Source organism: Chroicocephalus ridibundus, chromosome 2 (assembly GCF_963924245.1).
Source record: "Chroicocephalus ridibundus chromosome 2, bChrRid1.1, whole genome shotgun sequence".
NCBI classification, from domain to species: Eukaryota; Metazoa; Chordata; class Aves; order Charadriiformes; family Laridae; genus Chroicocephalus; species Chroicocephalus ridibundus.
The window spans coordinates 121,655,707-121,670,444 of record NC_086285.1 but is presented as its reverse complement, the minus strand read 5'-3'; positions in this window follow the sequence as shown (position 1 = coordinate 121,670,444).

The following is a 14,738-nucleotide window of genomic DNA, read 5'->3' as shown; positions in this document are numbered from 1 at the left end:
GTAAACCATGGTTTTTTACTCAATTTGAATCATGTCATGAGGTCATCCGAATGTGATGAGGGAACACCCATGTCACCGGTGACCCTAGGGAGTGTGCCAAGGCCCCCTTGAGCGTAAAGCTTTCCTACAATATGTTGGCTTGCATCTATCCCCCACTTACCACAGAGCAATGATCTCTTTCTCTAGAAGGCAGGACTGCGGAGGGACACCACCGCTCTGCTGCATCTTGCCCCATGAGAGCAGCAGAGGGGCTGCAGCCCTGCACCCTGCCGCAGTGCAAAGCCCGAAGGTGCAGATGTGGGGCTGGGGGTGGAAAAAGGTAAGAATATAGACAGACCAGTGAATCTCTCTTTGAGCTCATGAAGCCTAACAAGTCTTTGGCAGCCAGAGAGAACGGACTCTATTTCAGTCATGATCCCTTCTTTAGGAAAGAATGATGCAATCAATACAGGTTTAAAAAAAAAGATTCTGATACCGCTTACTACCACGTGTGGAAATGTGACTCAGAGGATAGTCTCACAGGCTATTTTCCTTAATTATTCTAAATTTGCCAGTTTTGGTTTTATGTTTAATTGTTTGTTTGTTTTCCTCAGACAGATGGAAATCACGGAGATCTGCAGAGAACAGCATATATCCAGAAGGTTCATGTTAATAAATACCAAGTTGACAGCCTAGCGCTGGCATAACGGGTGGGGCTCTGCTCTCTGCAGTGCCCCGCTGAAATCAGCTAGACTCTGTGTGGGTGTATAAAGCTAAAATTAGGGGTTTTGTCTGCCACAAAGAGCAAATGAGTGAGTGTGTTTGTCTGAGCTACCTCCAGATAGTATTTATTTGGTGAGTATTTATTTCCTTTACGCAGAATCTGGGGTAAATCTAATATCTTATCCAAAAATTTTCTGGCAGTTCAGGTCAAGCATTGTTTTATTGCATATTTTGATCTTCTTGCGTTGCTAGATTATTTTTTTTTTAAATCTGAAGGGAAATTAATGGTCTGAACCATTTTTATTCACTGACCATGGAAAAAGCACTTATTGCAAGAACATTACACTAAAGTAAAAGATTGCTAATATCCTGGGCTTATATATATTAAAGGCATTTACATATTTTTCATCTTTTTTAAAAGGAGAACAAGATCATTTCCACACCACCACGGTACTGCAAAGCTGTTCTGCTTGACAGGCAGGCAAGCTGCCTAGCTGCAGTTGTCTTAAATCATGACTTCTCATTTTCTTAACCCAGGTGGGAGCCATTTGAAAACTTTCACAGAAGTTAACAATAGCAAATCCTGTAATATGCATCACATGCATACATCCTGTAGAGGATGGTCAACATCTTGAATAGTTTGAAGCAATTAATATGTGCCTTTCTAGTTCCCATGTCAAGTAAAAATGCCATAATTGAATCTTCTTAGAAAACATCTGCCTTTATTAAGTTCAGCAAGCATATGTGCAGATTTATCAATTAACTAAAGGTATACTCTAATCAGACACTACATTGAGTTGCTCCCCAAGCTTCCTCTTGTTTTTAGCTCTTGAGCCATGCCAAACTGCAGCTTTAGACAGGTTTTCTGTGACTGTAATTCAGGGTTTCTCAGTGTATTTATACCTGGGTGCACAACAAATGTGTAAGAGGAAATTTAATTCCTGTCTTCTTTTTTCTCCTTCAATATGCCCAGATATAACACTGTGTCATTTCTTAACTGAAATACAGATGGAGAACGTGTCACTCTCCATGAATAGTGCTCATCTCTCCGTATCTGATTTTTAAGTCAGATTGGTTTTACTGAAAAATAGCGGGGTCCAAAGTAGCTGGAAAGTGAACATGTTTCATTCCAATATAATGAATAAGAACAATCCTTGTGCAAGATTGCAGCGTTTAGATGTAATCAAGATCAGTGAGCTAACCACTTGAAGACAATCATGGGAGCTGGCGGGCTTCCCTTAAATCTGATAATGGAATTAGGTCTTGTACCGCCTTTGGCTGGTGATGGGGACCAAATGAGAAAAATTCAGCTGAGAAGTATTGATTCTCTTGTGTACTATGGATGTAACGGAGATAAAGCTGGATCCCTCTAATTTGGTAAGTGGGATGAACTGTTCTGATTGTGGTGTTCTTGCTTTCCCTGGTAAAGAGGAATGTACAATTACTAAAACAAACACCACCTTGCACAACTATCTATTTTTAATAGTTCTGTGATTCCTATTTAAACTGAGTAACACTGTTGTTGGTATTTCATACCTACCCTACTACGTTAGAGAGAGTTAGAAGATGTTTCCCTGCAGAGCATAAGCAGGAGCACAGCTGCTGCTCACTCTGCTCTAATGGAGAGGGAATGAAGGGAAGATGCATTCTTCTTTAATTTGAAATGGGGAGTAATTCCACAGAAATTGACAGCGCTCCCCAGCACAAGATGGATATGAAAGAAAAGTCTGGCCCAGAGGTTATAAATTAAGTGTAAGTGAAATTCAGAGAGAGAGATTTGTGCGGTAAAAAGCTATATAAAAATAAAATGTATTCTACTCGACTGGCTGAGGAAAAAAAATGAATCAAAATATTAATGAATACTGCAGATTCAGAAAAAACTTCTGCTTCAGTGCCTCTTTCTGTCTCTGCTTCTCCTGCCCTTTTCACACTGGTTGATGTTATTGACAAAGCTAACTGATACGATCTCCTTCATGCAAGTGATTAAGAGAGCTCCTTCAGACATAAATTATAATATACCTGAACCTGGAAGGAAAGAACATATTAAATACTTATTTAAAATAAAGTCTGAATTATGAATATAATCCATTAAAAGGAAGCCACAACATTCTAATTAAATGTGCAGGTCTTCTTGGTTTTGGAAAATTACTAAGGTAATTTCAGGTGATGCTGTAATTGTATTGTTGTGGTGTGTGCCAGATACTGTACTCCACTAATAACCAGCACTTATCTCAGCCTGATGGGAATAGGGAAGCATAAAAGACTGTGAATCAGTGCTTCTAAAAATAGCCCCAGCCACCCCCTCCCTCCCTAACAAAAGACATAAAAAGTCGAAAAGGACGAGGCTAATGAGAACAAAAAAGTAGCTGAATAAAGAAAAGGGGCATTTGCAAAAAACCTGACTTTTCTAGAAAGTGGTTCTTTCTTGCCTGTCTCTCTTGCCTACCCTGAAGTAAGTGTCCTGTGCTGATTTAATTGCTGGAGCAGTGTAGATATGGTAAGAGAAGTTGTATAAACCTAAAGAGATGCAGAAAAATACAGAAAATCAGGAAGCTTAATTATAGAATGGTTTGGGCTAGAAGGGACCTTAAAGATCACCCAGTTCCAACCCCCCTGCCATAGGCAGGGACACCTCTGACTAGACCAGTTTGCTCAAAGCCCCATCCAGCCTGGCCTTGAACACTTCCAGGGATGGGGCATCCACAACTTCCCTGGGCAACCTGTTCCAGTGCCTCACCACCCTCACAGCAAAGAATTTCTTCCTAATAACTAATCTAAATCTCCCCTCTTTCAGTTTAAAAGCTTCTTTAGCTAGAATTGATTTTTACTGAAAATCTTCTCTGCAGTGAACCGCTGCTATCCTCTAAAAGAGAAACCTGAGGAATGGCTCATGTTTCAGTTGGGTATTTGTAGTTGAAGTTCATAGTTTGTCCTGTGTGCTACTATTGTAGGTTGATACCTATAGGATATACCGTTCCTCTGAAATGAGCTGACTGGTATGCTCAGGAGACACTGAAGTTTTAAGTTCCCTATAAAGAGAAGTGCACATATAATTACCTTTAAGAGCTTGCACTGTGTGACTGTCTTAAAATATGTGATACACCCTTTGCAAGACAAAAAAAAATTAATTATTTCCTGTTTTATTTCAAGACTACAGTTGATTAGCCTTCCATGTGAATTGATTTGCTTCTTCATAACACATGAACTTCTTCATATAGCAATCAACTTGTGCAATACTTCCACTTTGTTGTGTCCCTGGCCTAATTGCTCGTTGCTTACAGATCAAAGCAAGCACAGTATTGTGCAAGCTGGGTAACAGAACCTGGTTGCCTTTCCAAAGTCAGCTGCCAGGGATTTTGCTGCAGAGGTTAAATATATCCACTTCACTTGGGGGGAGTTTTTATTACTTCTCTGTAATTCCTCTTCCTGATTTATACTTGGGAATGAGTAAAGAGTAGGAATATATCTTTTTACAATACCTAATTTTATGCCTATTTCAGCGGTTTTGAAAAAACACTCAAGCAAGCATATTAAACAGAAGCTAATTTTCCTAATATCCCAGTTGTGTAACCAATGAGGCATCTTTTATTATGTGCAATAACTTTGTAAAAAGATTTTGAAGTCCTAGCTGACAAGGTACTTTATGAGTAGTATTTAATCTTCTTAGCAGGCAGAATGATTTTTTGTTCTGCCTGAATTTACAGAAAGGGTCACCAAATTAAAGCCACGTGATTGAGGAATGGTATTGCTGTTCTCAGAGTTCTCACGGATGGTCAGAGAAAAGTTATCTGATCCCTTTCATATTTGGGAAATGCTAGAAATGCTGGAGTTACACTTTCATTACAGAATTAATCTGGATGATTGGTTTAATTGCGTGAGAGACAGGTTTACAACCTCAGTGATCTTCTGAACTATCCACAGATTTACCCACCATGTTGTCTCAGGCAATATTGGGGTGCTGGAACCTGAAGGAGTTAACTGGATTGTTTTGGAGGACTGTTGGCTCTGCACAAACTCTCCATCTCCAGAACAAGCAACACTGAAAACTATAAAACTGGAGAACTCAGGTAGGCTAAATCAGAAGCTTTCCAGTGCCCAGCAGCCAAGTTATGGACAACGCACAAGCAACATCCCAAATTAACTTTCTAGACAAGAAAGGTACTAGAACATTTTGCACTATGCCTTAAAATTACAGAAGGATTTTCTTAATTACTAGAGTTGTTCTGTACCACTGGAACATTAATTGCATCTTCCACTTTCTTATAATAACCAGTGTTTGTGTTCTTCATTAACTTGGCCATCAAAGTTTGTGTGCCAATTTGCAGTCTTCTTTATTATACGCATTTGGTTATACTTTTCAGAAGTGCTGGGGTTTAGGTTTAAGCATTGTGCCCTAACTACCTGTCATTAACTTCATTTAACAAAAAAAGTCCACAGCAAGTGTTGTAGCTGCCTGAACCAGTGCTTTGCTCCAACTCTAGTTCCAATGCCACGCTTGAAATAAATATTTTCCTGGAATTCACTTGCTGATGAATGTGTTCACAGCTTTTCACCATCCTTTACAGGTTTGACCATACAAGTTTATCCACTTTTAAATTGACAGATTACCTGTGTCCTCTTTGCAGCTGAAATAAACTCCTCCTTGTCAAACGCAAACGCACAGCAACTTTTCCAGAAAAAATCGTCTCATCTGTCAGAGAAATATAACAAATATGTGAAAAGTAGGGGATTCATTTGTAATACTATTGATTTTACATTTAAATTACTCAGACACAACATGGAATAATCAAATCCAGAAATAAATTAACAATTATTTAAATTAACAATAAATTAACAATTTAGTTGGGGGGGGAAGAACGCATTTATTTGAAAAAAGGGGTTTTACATAAGTATTGAGAACAATTTACTTTGTCAGCAGATAGTACTTTTTTAAAACTTAAAGAAAGAATGAACTTATGGTTGGTCTATTTTTGGAAATTTGCATATACTTTTCAGTTCTGCTCTGATTTTTCTATCTATAAAATAGTTATAATATTCCTTTGTCTGGTTTTCAGCTGTTGACAATTGTGGTTTTTTGTGACATGACATTGCTGAAGAAGATTTGTGAGATTTTCCTGCCTCTGAATGGTGCAGAAAGAAGTTTTTAAAAAATCAAGACAGACATGAGATAACACAGTAAAGTATTTTATCTTATATTTGAAAGGGAAGTCTGGAATATTTGGGATTTGATTAACTTTATTTTTACATTTGAAGGCAGTAATAAGGTCCTTCCTATTAAACAAAAAAGTCTTCAATGCAAGTTCTATTTCCTGCATTGCTTATGAAAATGACTATTGCAATGAGATTTCAATTTCTATTTGATAATAATGTAAGAAATACTATAAGCCTGAGAAATCTGTCTTATACCTCCTTAACACTATGAAGTAAAAAGAAAAGACTTGTAGATTTGGGGCTAACCTAGTGAATTTAACCACTTGCTTACTTCTCAAAGTACGCAGTATCTCCAGCTAGGTACTTGATCTTTACTAAAAACAAATATACATGCGGGTGGACGTATAAGCGTATTTTAATGCATTGATACGTAAATGAAAAATAAACTAAGAGTTCCTAGAGTCTCATAAAGATACATGGAGTTAGGATTAGCAACATGATTCTAATAAATGTTAATAAGAGATAATTTTTTGGTCAGCTTACACTGCAACCTACATCATTCCTTTGTAGTTCAATTCAAATGGCCTCCTCTTCTACTGTCTTAATATATTACAATATTTCAAAGGACTCTAATCTTACAAACTGTCTATCTGAGATTTTTAAAGAAAGAATCATATGTATTATTTTTTTTTTTTAAATCCTGCAAGTTTTAATGATAATGTACCCATCCAAATTTTCAGGTCTGTTGTTTGTTATTGGAGTCTATAGTTAATTTTTAGGCTTCATTTTTATGCTGGCTTATTACTAAGAACATCAACTTTCTGGTTCATTTTAAGAAGCTGGCATTTCTGTTCTTGCAAATGTAATTAAAATGAGTTACTTGGGTTACAAGGGATCATTAATATGTGAAATCTAGATGACATTTTCTGTTGGGTAATTAACAACTGGTGCTTGCTGCAAATAACTCCCACAAAGTTCTTTTAGAGTGTCTTTTATGCTTTAGTCACCTTGTAGTTCATTATAGAGTGTCTTGAGGTTATGAAGTGTGACCTGTGACTGTGAATTCAATGTTCTTCCACAGGATCTCTGCAACATGAAGTTGAAATGCAACAACATACATGTGGCAAATAAAACACACTTTTAGAAATGGTACCGCAGTATGCTAATAGTAGGTGACAAAGGCCAACTGAAAGCAATCGATGGAGACGATGGGATCAGAAGAAGATGCTGTGAAAGAAAGTCCTCATTCTATTCATAGGACCAGCCCTAGAATGAAATTCAGTCAACATACAGCCATTCTCAACTATCCATTTTGGCCGATTTTAATTTTCTTTCATCCTTGACTCAGTCTTTCCCAAGTATCTGATGTTCCCTAGCCATCTATTAGAAAAGTCTAAAAATGACAGATGTAAAAATCTTTAACTCTGAAAATGGGTTTAAATTGCTAATATTTAAACAAGTTTCTTTACTACTACTTTACAGAGAGTAGGAAAACAGAGAGGAAAAAACTCACAAACATTTCCTGAAGGCTATTCATCTCATTATAAGTTAGATATTTAAAGTATTTCAGAATTCTAAAGCCAGAAATGTGAAACTTCATTGCCTTGTTCATGGAAGAGGCAAATAACATAGGTATGATTTGCATTTATGCAAGGCGAGTGAAAATAATCTTTAATTTAAATACTCATCTCTGTGTCTTTCCTGCTGATCTACGTGGCATAAGGTAATGAAATCAGGCTGCTGGCTTCAAATTGCTTATTCACCACTAAATAATTTCTTGCTTTTAGCATCCTGGAGAAATAGGGTGATTTTTCTCTCCTTCAGCTCTCCAGTAACCAACGGCTTTTTTTCTATATTTTTGATGGTTATGTACTATTCAGGCAATATTGTAATATAAGAACCCAGTCTATTTCCATAGACTGAAAGACGGATATCATATTTTTCCTGATGCTTTGACGAAAAATGCTCTATTTATCTGGAAATATATCATTGTGCATATATTACTACAGCAATGTATGCACAATGATTCTATTTAAGAATTCACCCTCCTTTTGCCATACAATACCTTTTCTTTCCCTTTTTTTTTTCCCTAATATGTGTACTGTCTCTATCATAGGTATTTTTTTTTCTTACTGGGAAGCATTCTGTAAGAGAGATGATCAATTTTGCTCCTTCCCTCCTCTTAATTTTAAAGTCTATTCCCTTCTATTCAGACACCATCACATTTTATTGTTTTATAAACTGAGGTAAGAGCAAATATTGACCCTTGCTAAAGAGTAGATTTCAGTTTGTCTTCTATAATCTGCTGGATAGGTTGATTGATCTTTGGCTTACTGGAACTGTGGTACTTTGCAGCAGCTAAGAGAATCTTGAGTCTGATTTCTGGTTTCCTGTCAGAATGCAACGTTTGGAGAAAATAATTCCACACTTACTATATAATTTAGGAAATGACAGCTAAACATCATCCATTAAAACATTTAGAAATATAAGTTAATACCACGCCTTTCCATCTGAAGGTCTCCATGTGCATTATAGCAAAGCCATGTTGTCCATTTTGCATGCCAGAAGCCAGTGGTCTGCAAAAGGAGCCTATGAAGGCTGAACTACACACCCAAGGATTAACTAATTACCCTAAAATTGGTGTCTGAAGAACAGATTTAAAGCTTTGTCAGATTATGAAGATGTGACAGCTGTAACTCAGAGTTTGATGTGCACTTTCACAGCACTTCATGCTCGCTTATGATGAGCACAAGTCCAGATCTCAGTTTTTTCCAGAAAAAAAAAGCACTGTGGAGTTATGGCTGTAATAAAATAATGGGTTGGTAGTGAAATCATTAAAGGGAAATGCTTAAAATCTTATTAGTTCTGCAATTTTTTATGAATAAGAGTTCTGGAATAACTTTTAGAAGCGCTAACCTTGCTGAGTTCATGGCCACAGATAAGACTGCATTCCTGACAGGAACAAGTTCATTGGGTAATATGATTTAAAAAGAAAAAAAATATATCTGAGATTAATGTTTTTGTTTCTTCCTATTTCACATATGTCTTTTTAATGACTGGAATATAATCTTCAGAGAATGATCAGAGAATGAAAAAAACTAATTTCAACCATTATCCGAGACCTTAAGTCTGTCCATTATAAGGGCAATGGATTAAATGAACACTCACTGTGACCTGTGTGGTCTTGTTGCAATAAACATTGTTTCCAGGAAAAAGACAAATTAGAAAAGCAAAGCACATGCCACAGAAAATCTACTCCCTTGCTAGTTCCTACCATTGAAACATCTGAAGCTATCTGTCTTTTTCTTGCCTGGACAGAATAAATGAGACATGAATCATCAGCAAGGTTGATGTGCTCAGTTTATACCCTGATAAGTAAATCTGAATGCATTACAAATGAAACTTGAGAGCTGACAGTTCCAAAAATGATAAACAAGCCTTTATTGATGCTTTATTTCAGTGACAAACATCTCTACTTTTCATTTGCCCGTTACTATACTGTTGGGCTGGTTTTATAGATATCTATAGCAGTATATGGCAGTTTTTATAGCACGAGATACTTGAATAAAGGTTTGGAAGCATGGTCATGACTAATGAACAAGCAGGACGGGGGGAGAAGGGGTAAAGGGGAGGAAGGTGCTAATATGCCAGTGGCCCTTTCTTGCCCATGGTGAGAGACGATCAGTTTGTTTGTGATGCTCGTAGGCCATACCGCCTTACAGCCCACTGTATTCTAAGCCCACTATTCTAAGCATCCTAAGCACAAACAAAATCATACTATCAAGTGAGTCAGTAGATCCTCCTGAAATAGAGTAGGCATTTAAAAGCTGTCTATACTGTCTAGCTAGTATTTCTGTATTCAGGTAGGAGAAGTTCCTATGTTATTTTGCGGAAGTTTGGAAAACCAGCCACAAGTACATGTGAAAAGTTATTGCACTTCTTCAGCCTAAGCCAAAAGATGATTGTAACCTCAGCAGCTTAGCTAAGTAAGAGTGGAACAGAATGGATGCCTAGATGCTATGGATACTTGCATCCTATTTCCGCATGTGGCCTTCAGCAAGGTGATGGGGCAGACCTCTAAGCCTAGAGGAAAGAAGAGACAGAGGGTGGTTCAAGCTGCCATAAGGGAATGGATGAGGCAGGCCTAAACATCTTTCTTTTTCCCAGGAGACAAAAGGAGAGAACTGGAAGTGGAGAGGGACAAACTCTTCTGTGACAGGAAGTTGGAAGGTTTTCTTCATCTGATCCCCATTCTTTAGGAAAAGGAGATACCACCTTCCTTTCTCTTCTGCATCACCCTGACCTCAACATGCATACTCATGTATAGATTTGGAAGAAGGGGTAGTGTCTAGACAAAAAGGTGCCCCCAAGAGTAAGGGGGAGATCATGAATCTGAGCTTCGGCACCCAAAACAATTTCTGAACAATAAAATGCACTGACCTTGCTGTTTTTTCTCAGCTGCACAGAACATAGAGCTGTACCAGGCAACAGCAATCGTGTGCCTTGGCTTAGACTTCCCATGCAATCCTGCTTAGAGTTTTGCATTTGCTGGGGCTGAGAATGCATATGTATCCAGTTACTGTAAACCCTCCTAATGTCCAGCCAGTTACAAAATCAGCTGTGTGGATTATAAATCTGAGCCTTAGACATAGCTCCTCCTTTTAAGCTGTTCTTTTACAAGCAACCTCATCATTTGAAGTTACCTTTTGTATTGTTTCATGTATGTGCTGAACAGAATGGTTCGATCTGAACTGTAATCTTTAATCTCCATTATATTCAGTAAAGCTACAATAATTATAGCTTTGGATAATACAGATTCTTAGTTGCTGATCCTTTCAAATAAAAGTATTTCAAAACTAACATGGAACTGATCTAATCACAGAAGTCACAGCATGGCTCATGGATACCAAGATCATAAATAATGCTGGGTAATAAATTTGCAAGTTATTTAGCCCTGTTTCAAAGTGTAAGACTTCATCCATACTGTTCTGCTCCAGGGCCAGGTTGTCTGATAACTTCTACTGAAGCTTTGCCTCTCCCTCTGCATTTCAGATCTGCGTGGCACAGCAGCTTCGTAATGTAGCTCCTGTATGTGTGAAAGAACTTCTCTGTTATGCCAAAAGAAGTAAACAGTTCACAAATTTAGGCTCTGAGATAGAATGTTATTTTACTGTGTTCCATCAACAGAGTGTTTATTTGCTTGTTTAATCTGCTGTGATTGTTTATACTGCACAATGTTTAAACATCCGTAATGGTTGGGATTCTTTTAGCTCACTGTGCTGTCCCAGACAGAAGGGCTATGTCAAGAAAGAGGGTGGATACAATTGCTTCTCCGTGACACAGAAACTCCTCAGCTTCTGCGGTCAGCAGGTTGGGAGTTGCTGGAACCAGAAATTCAGACAGAACCATTGAGTCCAGCAGTAATTATTAAATGTATCTCTTTTGAGTTTGACTAATTTTTCTCAAACCACATTAACATTTGCCCCCTATAAGTCCCTGTGGCAGCAAGCTCTAAAATTTAATTTTGCATTGAATGAAAATATACTTCTTTTTATATGCTTTAAACTTGCAGCCTGATCGTTTAGTTGGAGGACTCCCGGTTTCTGTATCTGTAAGAAAAAAAAAAGGATAATCATTCACTAATTATCTTGTTCTAGTTGTCTCATTCAAAACTGAAGGGTCCTGACCCGTTTAGTTTCGTTTGTATGAAATCCACCCATAGCTCTGCCTGTCTTTTTTCACTTTTCCTTGTACCCTTTTAAATTATACTTTTTGGAGGTGCAATGATCAGAACTGCAACTATGAATTCATCCATTGAAAAAGAGAAGTTTTTTATACAACACTTAGAAAAATACATTTCCTTCTTAATTCCTGATCCTTCAATGAAACCTGTGTGGACGCAAACATCACAAAGTTCCCTGCAGGACTGCAACAGCATATTTTATAGATATTTTCATCTCCACCTTTCCGCAAATCCCTTATGCATCTAGGATAATTAGAACAGCCTGGAAATTTAATGGTGTAGTGTGGCCTCTTAAAGCATTTGTGTCATTCAAACTCTTTCTAGACTTAGTTGAACATAAGGAACTCTAAAATCTTCAGCTAAGGATTTTGAACTAAGCCACGCCCAATACAGGAATAACTAAAATGAACATACGATTTTCAGGAAACTAAAGCTAGAAAGTATTTTCTGTTGAACCACAAATATTATAAATTACTAATGTTATTATGTATTGCAGGACTATATATTTTCAAACGCTTCTTTTGTTCACTTATTTCTTTGTGAACTTCTGTGTTTACTGAAATGATAATACAGGAAAAAGAAACAGAAAATGAAGAAAACAAAGAGAGATCATGGAAGACTGTAAGGCAATTAAAAAACAATCAGTGAAAACACAAGTATCATGGCAAGTACACTGAAAAACACCTAAGTAACAAAACTAGGACAAAAAAAAAGGATAAAAATGACTAGAAACTTGAACAAACAGACCGCATAGATGTTGGGTAACTGTCTCAGTATTGGTTGGTTGCTTTGTGGATATTTTCTCCGATATAAAGTTTTTCCTGTGACTTTTTGTTTGCTTTCCACATAAGTTAAGTTGCATTTTTTTTTTGCCCTTGGGAGAATTGAATTGTAACCTTTCATTTAGGCAATCAGCTGGAAACTATGGGGAGGGTACCCAGTGGTATGAAAAGGATAGCTGCAGAAAACCTCATGACAAACAGAGAAAGAAAGCGCCAACTCTGAAGTAAATTAAATGGCCACGTTATCCTAAGTATAACAGAAAAAAGTGGAACAGACGGATGTTAATTTTCCAAAATAGTAGACTGTAACTTAATCAGGTAATCTCTGCTTTCCTATGGTGTCAAGTGCTATTCTCTATCATCACTAAAACTCAGAATTCTCTTCAGAGAGGTGTGTTAGCCATGGAAACTAGATGATAAGTAAGATAGAGAGAACATTTACATTATGTGGAAGGTATTATGAATGAAAAGACCTTCTGTTCCTATCACAAAACACATTTTCCAGATTGCCTGTATCTGATTGCAGGTGCACTTGGTGCCATGTCACTAATCCTCAATTTAAATAAAATTTCATACCCATTCTTTGGTCTGTTTGATTCTCTCCAAAACTTTTCTGAAATGCAGGCCCTCTTTCCCTTGTATCCTTTCATTTTTTCTTCTTCACAGTTTGTATTTAAATGCTTGTGATGTCATTCTAACAAAAGATCTTGGGGAAAAAAGTAGACATTTGCTCAGAAGATGTTCAGATTCACGAATTTCTCTAAGACACTGTTCATGCTTTAGGGTTTTTTTAATCTTTATTCCTAAATAAATTTAACTATATCTAAGACCTGACTGTTGTTGGTTATATTTGAGAACACAAACAATAATTTCATAACCACAGCTCATAAGAATTTAATGTTTCTTACTGCTTTTACCACGGGAACTTGGAAAAATTCATCTTAGCGAGTTTTCCCTTGTGAAAAACTCTCTGAGCAACAATACACAATTACAGCATCTAATCAGTTTTTGGCAGACTGATTTCCACAGCAGTTTTTGGTTGTTCTTATTAAGCATATGGAGCTGCATGAACTTCATTTTTGTCATTGTGTTTCAGATCGAGATAAATTACCAGCTTTGAGAAGTAGATGAAAAGATGTACATTTTTGCAAGTTGTAGACATTTGTGTGTGTGTGTGTATAAATACCTATCATGGAAGCACCAGATGCTGAAGGTAGGACAGCCACAAATTCTTGATGTAAGGTTTATTTTCATTTTTCTTTTATACAGGCCGTAGGACAATCCTGGGGTTCTCTTCTGTGACTGGGACTTTCAGGTGCTATTGCAATAGCAGTAATAAATAATGGGAATAGATGGCTATCCTACTACCTCCTCAGAGTTGTGTGGAACACTTGTTATTTGTTTTCTCACTGTAGTGAGCCTTGGAGACCCTCAGATAGTAGTACCATCCTAGATCAGGTCTCAGGTTGCTGTAGGTTATGCCAAATGCTATTTTAGTCTTTTTTAACCTTATTTCTTGTGTCTGATGGCCTGGACACTGGAAAGGAGGTCTTGTGGCATGAGGTAGCACATCACCACTAATCTATAAGCAGTCAGGCATACTTAGAAATGTACTGCAAGGAAAGTTACCTACGGAAGTAAGGAGTTTTATCTAACTCTAACAAAGGTAAGCTAGAATTCAAAATCTATTTAAATCTAGACCTAAATATGATTTAAAAACCCACAAACAACTTCCAGTTTGGTATACTTATAGCGTCTGGAAGATTCACTGGAATTTGTAATTATTTATAGAATTCCAAAGACTGGGTGTTTGTTGTATCAGGTATAACATATATATATATATATATATATATATATATATAAAAATATATATACATAGTATCCCCTCCTCACAGAATGTCTTACTTCCCCAAGGAGTAACTACAGTACTGTTATAATCTTTAATCTTTTTGCCAAACATTATTTTACTGTCAGTGCTTGAAACTCAGAGAGGTTGGCATATGCTTGTCACTTTTTCTAAGAAATCAGCTGCATTTTTTCACGTGCTTACTATTTGGCAACATTTGGGAAGATGTTCATGGCCATGACTGAGCAAACAGATAGTACAAAAGGCCACTATTTCTCTTTTAAAATACAGCTAATTTAAATTATGACCAAATAGTCTTGCTGTTTTTCTCTTGGGGAGCAAGAGATGTGAAGAGTTTGGTAGATTTTGCTTCCTTTTTTTCTACACAGAGAATGTGTTCCTAGGTTTGGGAAAAGCTCAACCTAGGAAAGACACTTCACACAATTTTTTTTTAATAAATTAATGGTTACTTAAATTATAAGCCAATAAAAGAAGATTTTTTAGTGGGAAGTAT